At 32.3% G+C, this 14,463-nt stretch overlaps 1 long non-coding RNA gene across 3 annotated transcripts; it reads right to left on the minus strand.

The window, feature by feature from the left end:
- Positions 1–1,780: 1,780 nt before the first annotated feature.
- Positions 1,781–6,639, minus strand: LOC102661581 (uncharacterized). 3 transcript variants are annotated; one of them, XR_005892264.1, is made up of 4 exons: positions 6,141–6,639; positions 6,000–6,069; positions 5,713–5,814; positions 1,781–2,187 (listed from the first exon to the last, which is right to left on the minus strand). It is a non-coding gene; the product is annotated as an uncharacterized lncRNA (long non-coding RNA). The 3 variants fall into 3 exon arrangements; XR_001389209.3 differs by lacking the exon at positions 1,781–2,187 and adding an exon at positions 2,194–2,905; XR_005892263.1 differs by lacking the exon at positions 1,781–2,187 and having other exon boundaries at positions 2,913–5,814; positions 6,141–6,637.
- Positions 6,640–14,463: the final 7,824 nt, after the last annotated feature.

A 14,463-nucleotide genomic window follows, 5' to 3' on the forward strand; every position in this document is an offset into this window, starting at 1 on the left:
TATAGCTAGTTGGAACATACCTCTTTCGCATAACCCTTCTCATCTCAGTCCATGTATCTATCTCCCGCCCTTCTTCTCTCTTCATCTCTCTTTGATTTTTCTTCCACCAAACAAGGACATAGTATGAGAATGTAGTTGTTGCTAACTTCACCTTCTGCTCTTCAGGATAATCATTGTATGAGAATGCATGCTGAATCTTCATCTCCTAGTCAATGTAGGCATCTGGGTCACTCCTGCCTTTAAAAGAGGATACATTGAGTTTTACTCCCTCAATTCTGTCTTGCCCCTCTATTCGGTTCGATCCATCATTGACCCTTCTGTTGCCACCATAAGGTCTCCCAGCATTTGGATTCATTTGGTGCTCTAGTCGTTCTATTCGCCTGTAGAGCACTTCATTATTACGGTTCAACAAACGTTGCATTTGTGTAGTCATCGCGTCCAGTAACAAGCGCTGAAATTCGTCCAGTTGATGATATACACCACCATTGTCACAAGCTCCTGCCATGATTAAGGAACAAAGAATTTTGCAGTAATTTAAAAAAAAATTCCGAACCTCACCACACTCTACTCACGTGTTTCTCTCTTTGATGGTAGTTCACTCGTGTTTGATGTTCTCAATATAGGCTTTTGTGTGATGTTTTCACTCTTGCCTTTTACCACTCGTGTTTCCTCTTAAGTTCTTGGATGGACCAAATTAGACAAACAAGGTAATATAAAATAAAAGGAAAGACAATATAATGATCACAGACAGATTTGATTTGGGATAACAACTTGGACTTGACTTGGATAATAATATATTAGATTGGATTTGGATAACAGATTAGCTTCAATTTGGGTAACAAATATGATAACAAATAAGATATTAGATAGGATATTAGCTAGGATAACAGATAAGATATTAGATAGGATAACAGATAAGATATTAGATAGGATAATAGATAAGATATTAGATAGGATAACAGATATGACCAGTAAACTTCAAATGCTCATAACTATTGCTACGGTTGTCCGTTTGAGGCCCACTATATATCAAAACGCTCAGAATTCAAAGGAGAATCTAGATAAGGGGATTTGGTACACGATTTTCTGCCAAAAAAAGCCTCTAACTTACTCAATTTCGTGTTCAAAGATCAAACACCACACTTTCTTTTCTTTTCTTTTTTTTTCTTGTTTTCTTCTTTTTTTTTTGAAATTTCTGCAACTTTTTTTTTAACTTGAAATAAAACTCAAACAGATTTTTTTTACACAAAGTCTGAAAGACACAAGAAACAAGAACAAAACGTGACAAGAACAAGAACAAGAACGAAACAAAGACACAAACAAGAACGCAACAAGATGCAAACAAGAAAACAATTAACAGAACAAGGACAAAACACGAACCTGGACAAATTACAAAGAAAAATAATAGGATAGGATAGAACTTGTATCAAGAGCCGAAGCTCTGATACCAGATGATGTGAACCTGAGTAGGAGCGGATCGTTTGATACAGGCTACGGAGGTTTGGATGACGCAACTTCCGGTGAAGGAAGATATGTCAGGGTAGACGCCACAAGGATTACCTTGATAAGTCTAAGATTGGTTCAACAAGGAACTCAGAGAGAAACTCTCACCAAATTTTATCAAATGCCAAAAGTTTTCTTATTCAAAACAAAAACCAATACTTATAGTGTATCTGAACAAAAAGATAAAAATAGACATGGGCCTTCTAAATAGTTTGGTCCAAAATTACAATAAATAAAAATTATAACTAAAAAACATATTTAACTTGGGCCTTCAAATTAATATGGGCCTTCAGCAACAATTAATAGTCTTGATAGTGTCTCTGCCTCTGGGCCTTCATCCTTCTCCACTTGGGCCTTTAGCCTGTATTTGGCCAATTTCAGGATTCTCATCATGCATAGTATCTATAGGATTCCTAACGCGCACAGTGTTTGAACAGTGTCTCTGCAGGGATCCTAACACGTAGTGTCTTTGCAGGATTCCTTACGTTCACAGTGTTTGAACAATGTCTCTATAGGATTCTTGACGTGCACAGTGTTTGAACAATGTCTATGTAGGATTCTTGATGCACACGGTGTTTGCATAGTACTTTGCATAGTATTTGCACAATATTCTACATAATGTTTGTACAGTATTTTGCACCCATTGCACTGACACTTCTTCATGCATATAACACTTCTTGATGCCTATAAATACTCTACATCAGCTTATTTAGAATGACGGAAAAAAATTGTTAACAACTTTCAATGTGTAAAGGGATAATGGAGCCAACAAAATTATTACGGAAACAAGACTGTCATCAATCTTCAAAGATAAAAAACATGGTAAATACAAATTAAATTACATTATAACCTTTTATTTCATAATACAATTTTTATTGTCGTGGCAATTAAAAAAATGTAACTTCGAATTTACAGGGACAACAACCAATAATCATTTCTTATTGTAATTTTGTGTCCCCTCCTCATCCTTTAATTGAGTTGTTGTTAAGTTATACTAGCTTTGTTGATGTTGCCAAATTGTGACACTTCAAAATTGGTCATCTAGTCACCGCATTTGTTGAGCGATGGAGACCAGAAACTCACACTTTTCATCTTCCTATTAGGGAATGCACAATTACACTTGAGAATGTAGAACTTAAATCGCATAACGTGGTCACTTAAACATTGTTTTAATGGTAAAAATCATAGGTTTTTTTTTCTTCTCTTGGTTGCATGCAAACATTAATTATGCGGTCACATGCATTGGTAATTGGCATTCGAGGCTGAGTAACACATGGCCTCGAGATGCGATAAAGGTCTGTGCAGTGAGCAATAATAATAGAACAACTTTAATCATTTCCACAGGCTTCGTCAGTTGCGTGTAATTGTAGTGCTACATCCTTCATTGTAATTATGCATTCCCCTAACAGGAAGAAGAAAAGTATAAGTCTCTAGTCTCCATCGCTCAACAAGTGCAGTGAGAATGATGACAACAACATCAATGACAACAACGATAATAACATCCAATTTCTTTTTCAATCAACAAATGAAAATGTCTATCATCCATATCCAAATTGTGTTGATGTTGGTGACAACCAAGTGGCTGAAAACCCTAACTATAGTTATTTTTTGGACCTACCACAACAATCCGAATCACAGGATGGCGAGCTATATGTTGGCCAGCGATTCTTTCAGTTGGAGGACCTCAAACACATAGTAAAAATGTGGCACATTAAAAACCATGTCACATTCAAACACAAGAGGTGTGCGAAGGATGCATGAGTGTCTTGTCGAGATAAGGGTTGCCAATGGAAACTTAGAGCTTCATAACGCAAAAATTTAAAACTTTGGGAAATTAGAATGATTGAAGGGCCTCACACATGTGTCATGGTCACTATTTCACAAGATTATAGTAAGATGAATTCCAAACTCAGGCAAAAATATCCTTGCAATGGCTGAAGAAAATGAACAACTGACCGTTCAAACATTCATCGCATTTATTAGACAAAAATTCGGCTACACCATTACATATGGAAAAGCATGGCTAGCTAAACAATGGGTTCTCGAGAAGGTATGTGATAATTAGGAAGAGTCATACAATATACTTCCCAAATATCTACAAGTATTGCAACTATTCGTCTTTGGCACAATTGTCAGAATTCAACCAAAACCTGCACTAGGTGATATTTCATCAACTTTTTTGGTCATTCAAGACATGCATTGATGCATTTGCATTCTGTAAACCCATGATACAAATCACTGGAACATGGCTTTATGGACCATACAAAGGGACGTTCTTAATTGCAATTACATAAGATGAGGCAAACAATAAATTTCTATTAGTATTTGTCATTGTTGATGGTGAGACAACAGATGGTTGACACATTTTTTTTTTTTTTGCAAAACTTGAGAATGCATGTCACACCACAACATGGTATATGCCTAATATCCGATAGGCATGAGTCAATCAAAAGCGCATACAAACGACCAGATAGTGGATGGACAACAATCAAGTCATCGCATATGTTCTACTTTCGAAACTTTCAACAAAATTACAAAAACATAATTTACAAGTCAGGACGAAAGGTAAATGGTCTTAAGTATGGATAAGATATTTTTTAAAATTTTAATTTATATTAATTTATTATTTAAAATTATATTAACAATTAGATTTACATTTTTTTTCAAACAATAGGATATGCCATGACCCAACCAAAGTTTTTTCGTCATTACTACCTATTACTAGAAGACAACCTGCATTACACTGCCTGGCTTGATCAAATTCTAAGGGAGAAATGGACTTAGGCATGGGGTGATGGAAAGCGGTGAGGACACATGACCACTAATTTGGCAGAGTCACTAAACTCGGTTCTAAAAAAATGAGAAATGAGTCACTGAACTCGATTCTAAAAAAATGAGAAAATTTCCAATCACTGCCTTGGTCAAAGCCACGTATGAGAAGTTGAACAAATATTTTGTTGATCGTGAGAATTAAGTTGATGCAATAATTGCCTCCAGATAAATTTATACACTCATTGCAACCAAGTTCATCAATGAAGAAGAAACTAAGTCTAACACTCACTTCGTTCAACAATATGACCACTAAATATTTGAGTTTCAAGTTGAGGAAATAGTGAATTCGAGAGAAAGGTGTTGGCATGGGAAAATTCACTGAGACTGGATCAAAGAACATGTGATTATAGGAAGCCTCAAAAGTTACACATCATATGCACATGTCATTGTTGCAAGCACATCAATATAGATGACTAGTAATATCTGCATCCAGTGTACACATTGGACTACGTGTCAAGTGTGTACAAAGTCCCATTAGCAAACATGTGTCATCATAATTATTGACCACCATATGAAGGACCACAATTATATACTAATCTATTCATGAGGAAAAAAAAAGTCGACTGAAATCAACAAGAATACAGACAAATGGATGAGAGAGAAACAGATCAACCAAAATGTTGCTCAATCTACAGACTAATAGGTCATTCAAAAAATAAGTGTATTTATCGTCTTGAAAGTTCTAATCAAGAAATTTAATTTTCTTTTTTTGTTTACTATTTATGTTATCAATGTATTTATTTTACTATATATATATAAATTACAAAAAAATTCTTTAACAAAAGTGTTTTAACTATTTTTCTTTAACTAGACTGATTTTAGAGATATTCTCAATTTATATCATCTTTAATATATTATCTAATTTTATTATTTTGAATTAATTTTATTTTTTATTATTTTTTCTTTTAAAAAAATTATGTTTTTCTTAAAAAAAACCACATCGAGAATTTGGATTGGAAGGACCCCAATTTTCAATGTTCTTTTGCAATTTTTTGTCAAAATCATAGTATAAATTCAGGATCCAAACTTACACTAGGAATAGTAAAATTGTATGTTTGTGTAAATAATAGGAAGGATATGTATGTTGTATATAATTGTTTTTTTTGTGTGTTTTTGTAAAATTTCATAAAAAGCTACCTTGAGGACTAAAGTAGATGTCAAACCCATTATTTGAGCCATTGATCCACAAAATGAAACTAAAAATATGAGAGAAAGGCTCCTCTAGTCTAGTAAAGTTTTCTTTGTTTCTCAATGACTCAAATATCAACAAATAATCGTGAAAATGTTCGTCCAAAACTACTTTTTTTAAAGCAAATATGTTTATTACTGAAAATATAAGAGGTATTTGAAGGAAAAAATTCTTTGAGCAGTTCTTACAATTTTCAAAGCTTCCTCAACAGACAGCATTGCAGCAGCAACGATTGGGTGCCCTTCTTGTAACAAAACCTTCCTAAAGAACAAGGGATGCGAGCCAAATACCTTCAATAAAATTATATATTAAATGATATGAAGGATGTACATCCACAGAAAATTAGAAATTTTATCCATCAACTGTTATGTTAATATATATATATATATATATATATATATATATATATATATATAATGCAGGTAATTTTTCACAATCATATGTATGCCCATAACCATAAGAGATAAATATTCACCTGTGGAACCGCAATAAGTATAACAGACTTGTACATAAAAAGGTTGATTATATTTATGCTCTATTTGAATCTGCAAGCAGAAGTCAGAAAATGAGAAGTGAAACTTAAAGGAGGAAATGAAGAAAGAGAAAAGAGGGAAACCAGGGATTGACACCATCGCCGGAGTGAGGGTTATCAGGTTTTCTAGAAGACATTGATGTAGATTGGGATCTGTAAGCTACGAAAAGCCATGAAAAAGAAGCAGAGCAAAGAAAAATGGGAGGCAGAGATAGCTAGAGAGATCTCAGCTTGGTTGCCACTACGTTAGTAACCTAGCTCCTTGAGTTTTCTTCTCTCCCACAATTTCTGTATCTTTGAGTTCGAATTATCCCTTCAGCAAAGCAATTTCATACTTCCTTCTCTTTAGATGAAAATGAAAATGCATGAAGAATCTAATAGAATGAAGAGAAGAGGTAGCAGAAGAAGAAAGAAGTGGAAGAGGAGGTAAACATCTGTATCCGTTTATGATACCACTTTGGGAACACAGTGTTCAAGCATAATTTTGATGCAAATGATCTCCCCTTTTACAGGCTTAGCAGATCGGGAGAAACAATTCACGCTCCAAATTCAAAATTCAAATACTTGTGTACTGTAAAGCAATTTTTTTCTGCACCACATTGCACAAGCACCAAAATTGGTCAACAACAGCAATATACACTCAATTAACCTTTGTTGGTTTCGAAAAAAATGTGACCTTCCTCTGCTATATCCGTTTCAAATGTCTGCAACAAAATTGTGTTCTTTATATTTTTTCCACTTCCATGCCATAATGAATAATTGTCTTCACGTATACAATTACTTGTAAATTATTATATTTATAAATTATTTCATATGTATGTTAAGCATTTCACGATGGCTGCAATATGGTTGGCTACTGATTATGAACAGTGAGGGAAGCTAGTGTAAAAAACTCATTGTGAGCCATCCTTGGTTGCTAAAAGTAAATTAAGTTTTGAATAAATTAGAATAGCTTCAAAATAGTTTAAATGTTGACTTAATGTTATTTTTGGTATATTAGGTTTTTGAAATATATCATTTAGTCATTTTATCAATATTTCATTAGAAACATTAGTGATTTGTTAACTTTAAATTTTAAAAAAGAATCATAATGATACATTTCAAAAACATAAAAAATCATATATAATGAAACATTTAAAATTTAACGTACCAAAATAAAAAAATTATGAAACATGATGAATAAAAAATGATATTAAACATTTTAAAACAATTAACTTTAAATAGTGACGACTAAAAATCGTCATACTATCTTTATTTTATTTTTAAAAAGTAAACAATTAAAAAAATTATCATTTCTTTCAATCTCTTCCATATCCGAAAAGGTAAAACATGTAACATCACATAATCGAACAATGTCAACACATAATATTGCTAGAATCATCGAAAATTTTGACCACGTAAGGATGTTGTGGCAAAGACAAATGGGGGTGTGACAATGGTCTTTTAGGTTGATGACGAGAGGCAAAGTCACGAAAGAAGAATGAGCCCTCACCATTGTGATTGAAAATAATTGGCGAATAAAATTATTATTATTACTACAAGGAAAATCACTTTTACCTACAGTCGAAATCTATCACTAGAAGTCCAAAATCCGTAGGTAGATGTATAAAGGACTTTGTTCTACAGACATTTTTGCATCAACTTTGAGGGGTATACAGTGACAACTAATAGTCTGTCACTATAGGCTTTACCTACAGCCAAATTTAACTATCACTATAGGTAACACCTACTATTTCAAATGTGTAGGTAAAAAATATTAATTTATACCTATAATCTCTAACTATAGGTAAAAGTCAATTTACTTGTACCTATGGTCTTCTGTAGGTAAATGTCATATAATAATAATAAAACTAGTTCCTAATTACACTCTTTGTTGATTATAATTTTTAATTAAATATTCATGAGCTTATTATTATGCTGCACAAAGTTAGAGATCTGCTGCAACATGGCCTTTGAAAAGTTACAACAACCTGCTACATACAATTAAATTTTTGTTAGCCTAATTTGTGATTATTGTAACTAGATTGTGTGCTTTTTAACATATTGCAACGCTTGATCCATTGTCATTGTAAAATGATATAGCATTAGTAGTGCTATAGAAAATTTTCCAATTCACTTTGCCTTGTTTTTTAATACCATGTGCATAGTCCTTCCTAAGTGTATATTTTTGGTGCACCATGACCCTCTTTACATGGAGGGAATCATCACTAAAATGTAACAAGTTTCTAAATTTCTAAATATATAAAAGAGTTAATTCGAGTTGCTGGAAAAATAGTCAAAGTAAAAATCAAACACTTGAACATTTTGTCGCTGGCTCACACCTTCATTACCATCTAAATCATGTTCCTGAAATAACATTTTGTCGCCGGCTCGCATCTTCATTACCATCTAAATTTCAACTCACCTCTAGTTAAGATTGTTTGTAGTTTGATGATCTTTACTGGTAGAACCATTTGTAGGTACCTAAATTGAAAGAATGTTTTTTCTTTGTAAAGTATCATATCATAGTTAAATCGTTGAATAAGTAGAATTATAAATTCATACCTCTTGATCTATAGCTTCTAAGACTTGATTAATTTGTGGATCTTCTGCAAATCGTACTTTAAGCACAGCTACAAGGTTTCCAAGAAAATTCTCCAACTTTTGAATTCTATTGTTTGCATAAGAGCTTTGAGATGAACTTGCTTGATGTGGAAGCTTGCCAAGACAATGCACACGTCCTCTTTTTTCAGGTCCTTTGAATTTTGAATATATATCATTTGTCCAATTAGTAGAATCTTGAGTGCTTTGTAAATTTTGTGAACTCTCTGATTCAACCATTTTCTTTTTTAGTTCATCTTACATAAAAACACCTTATAAATTATTATCATACATCAATATCCTGAATACTTCAATATCACTAAACAAAACTCATCTCCACATTAGTTACTCCCCCTCACCCCATAACCTTCTATTAGAAAATTAAGCAAAACAAAGAAAAAGTATTGAAATAAAAATTAAAATTCTTACAATTACAATAGCAGCCTTTTCAGTAACAATGCTTCCATCTTTTCGAGTTTGAGTGTCAATATAAATTTCTGCCCTAGAAGGTTGCACTCCCTTAGCCTTTGTTGTCTAACATTAGTTAAAAAAATCAATCATCCTATTTGTATTAAGCAATTTAATAATAAAAAAGACAAACCATCTCATGAATCCGTCTTGGAAGACTATTGGTTCCCATGCAATGCAAGTCCTCATATTTTGAGCAGCTCCTTTTATTGATGTTGCTTATTTTCTATAACCAACAAATATAAAAAGTCAATAATAAAAATAAACATATAATATATAATTTTTATGTTAGCAAAAGGTTGGTGACATTGTCATGTATACCTGTCCTTTCTCAGAACACTAATAATGTACTAAATCACGATATTGAGAAGGATCAACCCTTGGATCTGGGATGTGAGCAACCATTTCCTCCTTAGTTTTGCTCTCATCATATCCTTTTGATTTCAGTTCATATTTAAATTGCCTCCATTTCAGACTCATGTCATCAATCGATATTTTCTTTGTTTGTTCAGTTAATTCAGGAACAAATCGAAACTTACTCTATTATGAGTATCATTAACAAACAAAAAAGATCATTTTGTTAGACATTAGAAGAAACAACACTTATAAAGTTTTATACCAAACCTGAATTAATTCAACCATGTCAGTAATGTAGTCCTTAGGCATGTCTTTCCAGCTAAGAAAATTGATAGGAGCACATTCGTGTCTCCTTACCAAGCTCCCAATTGCATTTAGTAGAGTTTTCCTTTCCCAACCCATAGGATTGCCCCAATGATCTACTTCAACAAGTAAAAATTCTCCATCTGGAAAGTCCCACACATCTAGCATATGTGTATAACCTATGGTTTTCTTTTTACCTAAATCATTCATGGATATGACATTTATCAAACACACACACACAGATTTGAACTATATGGAAAAAAGAAACTCACTAGTAAATTTAATCTTATCATATTCTAAAAGATATTCAACTCAAACAGAATTGTACATATAATTCTAACCCAAAAAAGCATATGTGTATAAATACATTTAGTTGAACTTTCACTTGCACTTTCAAGAGAAGTATGAGACTGAACATGACTATTTTCTTGTATGTGTTGTTCTGTTTCTGATTGTTGATTTAGTTAATAAACAAATGTGTTATAAATAATTTAATATAAAATAAAGAAATTAAGTTAATAAAATCTTTATACCTCCTTCAAATTGTGCATTTTCTTCAAGTATAAAGTTGTTATTTTGGTTCACTTCAATAGAGCTTTCAATTGATTGCTCTTCTGCTTGTGATTGACCATCATTGTGAATGATATTCAACTTTCTGCGCTTTCCCATAGTATGCAGAATAAACCAATCCAAAAATTAAAATAAAATAAAAATTAGATATAACTACATTATTGACTATGATTTTTTTAAACACCATGCCAAAAAATAAAAGAAGAATAAAGTAATTACCTAAAATGCGAATTTAGATTGCTTGTAAGCTATTTTTTCACCAATCTCGAATCACCAAGAATCAAACTATTGAGAAAACAACGAAATGTTTTTTGATAAAAAATGGATAAAATCATTATATTGTGAGTGATTTTTATAGATAACAAAAAATAAACACAAGAGTAATGAATAATAAGAACAAAAAACTAAAGAAAGGAATAAGAGTATATAAATGTGACAAAATGTTCAATACATGTATACTCAAAATATAACCTAATGTTCAAATAAAACAAATAAAAACAAATCATAAGAAGTCTTCATCGCTCTCATCATCATCTATATAATTATCATCCTTGTCATGTGGTAAAATGTTCTCCATAGGTATTGTAACTTCAATGATATCATCACTATCATCGGCTTCTGCTCTGATCAAATCATTATGATTTATCTCTTGTAAGACTTGTTCATTCCCTTGATTTGTGTCATTGGATTGCTCATCACCCATATCATATACATCTCTGATTTTAGCATGCACAACAACAAGCCAACCATTTTGTGTTTTATTCTCCACATAGAATACTTTCTTAGCTTGAGATGCAAAAACAAATGGATCATCGCATATATCATTCCCTGTATGTTGCAAATAATTGAAATTCACTAATGTCATACCGAAGTTATCAATTTTGCAACCCCTGTTTATATCAACCCAATCACACTTGAAAAGTATAGCCTTATATTTTCATGAATAATCCAATTGAATTATATATGTTAGTGCACCATAGTAGTGGATTTCTCCCTCCTTTGGGTTTTTATCTCTTGAACTGGCATAACTTAATGTCTTAACAGTTACAACAATGCCACTGTTTTGAGTCTTCAAGCACCTTTCACGTGTCTTTGTATGAAATCTAACTCCATTAACAATGTACCCGCTATATCTTCTTACTATTTCTAGTGAACCACGAGCTAACCACCTGATATCATTTGTCACTAGAGTGTTTTCTTGCTCTTCCAATCGAACAACCTACCACAATTTTATGTCAAATGGTTAAAATTTTTAATGAATGCAAAATTTAATATTATTGATGCTTCCTAAACTTACTCTTTCACGGAACCAATATGGAAATTCTTTACTATGAATTTTGTCAACTTCATATGGAGATAATTGACGATTTTGTCTCTTGATAAGATCAGTACGAGCTCTATGTAAAAAAGGTTAGAAAAAGTAAGCATTATCATTGATAGAAATATATTATACAAATATTCAACTAAATGAACATGAAAAAAATTGTATCTTTCGAAAGTGGTCAACATTGTTGCTATTGAAAAGCACATATCTATGTGCTTGAACCAATGCTTTCTTATCAAGAGAAATTCAAGAAGCTCTTTTTCTCTTCTTCACATTGAATCCAACTTGCTTCTTTCTCCCCAATGGTCTACCTCTAGGATTTAAAACACTTACATTTTCCACAAAACATGAGTCCTCATTTTGAGCAAATTGATTAAAACGAGTCTCCACCCTAGATAGATATCTTGAACAAAATATCAAGCATTCATGAGCTAAATATTGTTCTGCAATAGATCCTTCTGGATGTGCTCGATTACGAACAAATGACTTTAAAGTCAAAAGGAACCTAAAAAGAAAATTTTAGGTTACAAATTAAGATAATATCATTTTACTTTATAACTCTAGAATGTTTTAAAATGATTAAAAAGTATTCATACCTTTCAATAGGATACATCCATCGGTAATGTACAGGACCTCCAACTCTTGCTTCATGTGCCAAATGGATTACCAAATGTACCATTACGGTGAAAAAAGATGGAGGAAAAATCTGTTCTAATTGGCATAATGTTAGATCTACTTGATGCTCTAGGTGCTCTAAATTACGCTCATTAAGCACCTTTCCACACAACTCCTTGAAGAAACAACAAAGATCGGATATAGCTAAACTCACTTTGTCTGGCAAACAACCTTTCATAGCTATAGGAAGAAACTCTTGCATTAAAAGATGACAATCATAACTTTTGAGACCGGATATTTTGTGTTCCTTCACTTGCACACGTCTTGAAATATTAGACAAATATTCATCAGGAGCTTTTATTGTTTTGAGAACTTCCAAAAATGTTTCTTTCTCTTTTGAAGTCATTTGACACATTTGGTACAAGGGCATAAAATTTTTCCAAAAATGTGCTCATAAACATTCATCCGAGAGCGCCACTTGCAATTGACACATTTGGTACAAGGGCATAAAATTTTTCCATCCTTTGACGATTTCGCAAATGCAAAATCTAGAAAATTTAAAGCTCCTCTAATATACTTCTCTTTATTAAGAGAATTGTAGTTTATCCAACTCTTATCCATTTGATAAAATAAACTGAAAAAGTAGAATGAAATAGACATAATAAATTAGTGCTTAGTATAACTAAAATATCCAGGTATAAGTCAATCACAGTCGTGTTAGCAACTACAAAGTAGAATGACATTTTTCACTATCACTCAATTATGCAAAACTACATCAACTACTACTCACAATTATTTCACTTTTCATTCAATCAAGAAAAGGAACAAGATACCCTTAATACATCGAAAGTACTTGCTTTGGTGTTGTAAGTGGGGCCAAACACATGGAATGGCATGGGCCAGTAAGATACCCTTAATACAGACACCTGGCTTATAGATAATTAGATAATTTTGGTCTCACAAAGATGCAGCACTATTATTTTTGGGTAAGTGTTTTTGATTTGATTTGTTCTCTCCTAAGTTGACATTTGAAATTCAATCCGGACCCGGGATTGGTTTTGTCCCTGTCTAATTCCTAACCTTATATAACATTTGGATTTTAGAATATGTACTACAACAAGTTTGTATAACAGAGAAAGAACTAATTTATAAAAGGATATGTTTTTGTTCTCTTCAAAATCCATTCAATTCTTATCTCCTTGCTCTACCAACTTGGCAACTTTATGTTTTTCTTTATCGACCACTATACTAAAAAGAATATCATTTCTGATTAGCTTTCAAATCCATATCTATCCTCCTTCCTATTAATTTGCAACCGTACGCATGTGCACATGACAAGATATAAATGAATGCAAGTTTGGCCACTTAATGAAATTTGGAGCAGCTTCTTGGAAAGACATTCGGGCCTAAAAGAAGAATTTTAGGTCACCCTATATCGTGAAAGGGACTTGGGGATGTATATAGTTAATGATGAGGTCTAGCTATAGCTGGGGAATATTAATTTGCCAAATACTAATAATAATAAGGGGAACTTCATTGATAATTTGTTTGAAGATGTGGATTGGATTGATTATATTTTAGTAGTGTAGAATATAAATAACATAACTTATGCAAACTAATCCCAACAAGTAATAAGAACATATGTGCATTATTAATATTTGCACTTTTGACAATCTTGATGTAGCTACTAGCTAAGTTTACCATGATATATCATTAGCTTGAATATCAGACATGGGGACTAGTGATAGTACCATAATTTACAATTGGAACAACATTGCATGCAAATTCTTAAATAGGAGAAAATTAAACTAAGCGTACTGATGACGTAAAATTATACTACTATTCATATAAAAAAATTACAATAATTTTACAACATTACCTATTTTTACCACATTAATTATTTCTTTTATCTTTCTTTTTATTATATATAAGTTTTTGTGAAGTAAAATTATACAAAGCAAGTAAGATACTTCATCAAACACAGGAAAGTTTCCTAATCCAATATGGCAAAGAAAAAGAACTTTAATAGTCACAAATACAGCACACAGAACTATAGCATAAACAGAAGAGCACATTTATGAAAGGGTTTCATATCTACAAAACCTTATAATATGGAAAACTAACAAAAGCTTATCTTAATTGAAGTGAGAGTGTGAAATGGAATGTAGAGGCTAATGTACTTAACTGCCC

Source organism: Glycine max, chromosome 7 (assembly GCF_000004515.6).
Source record: "Glycine max cultivar Williams 82 chromosome 7, Glycine_max_v4.0, whole genome shotgun sequence".
Classification (NCBI taxonomy): Eukaryota; Viridiplantae; Streptophyta; class Magnoliopsida; order Fabales; family Fabaceae; genus Glycine; species Glycine max.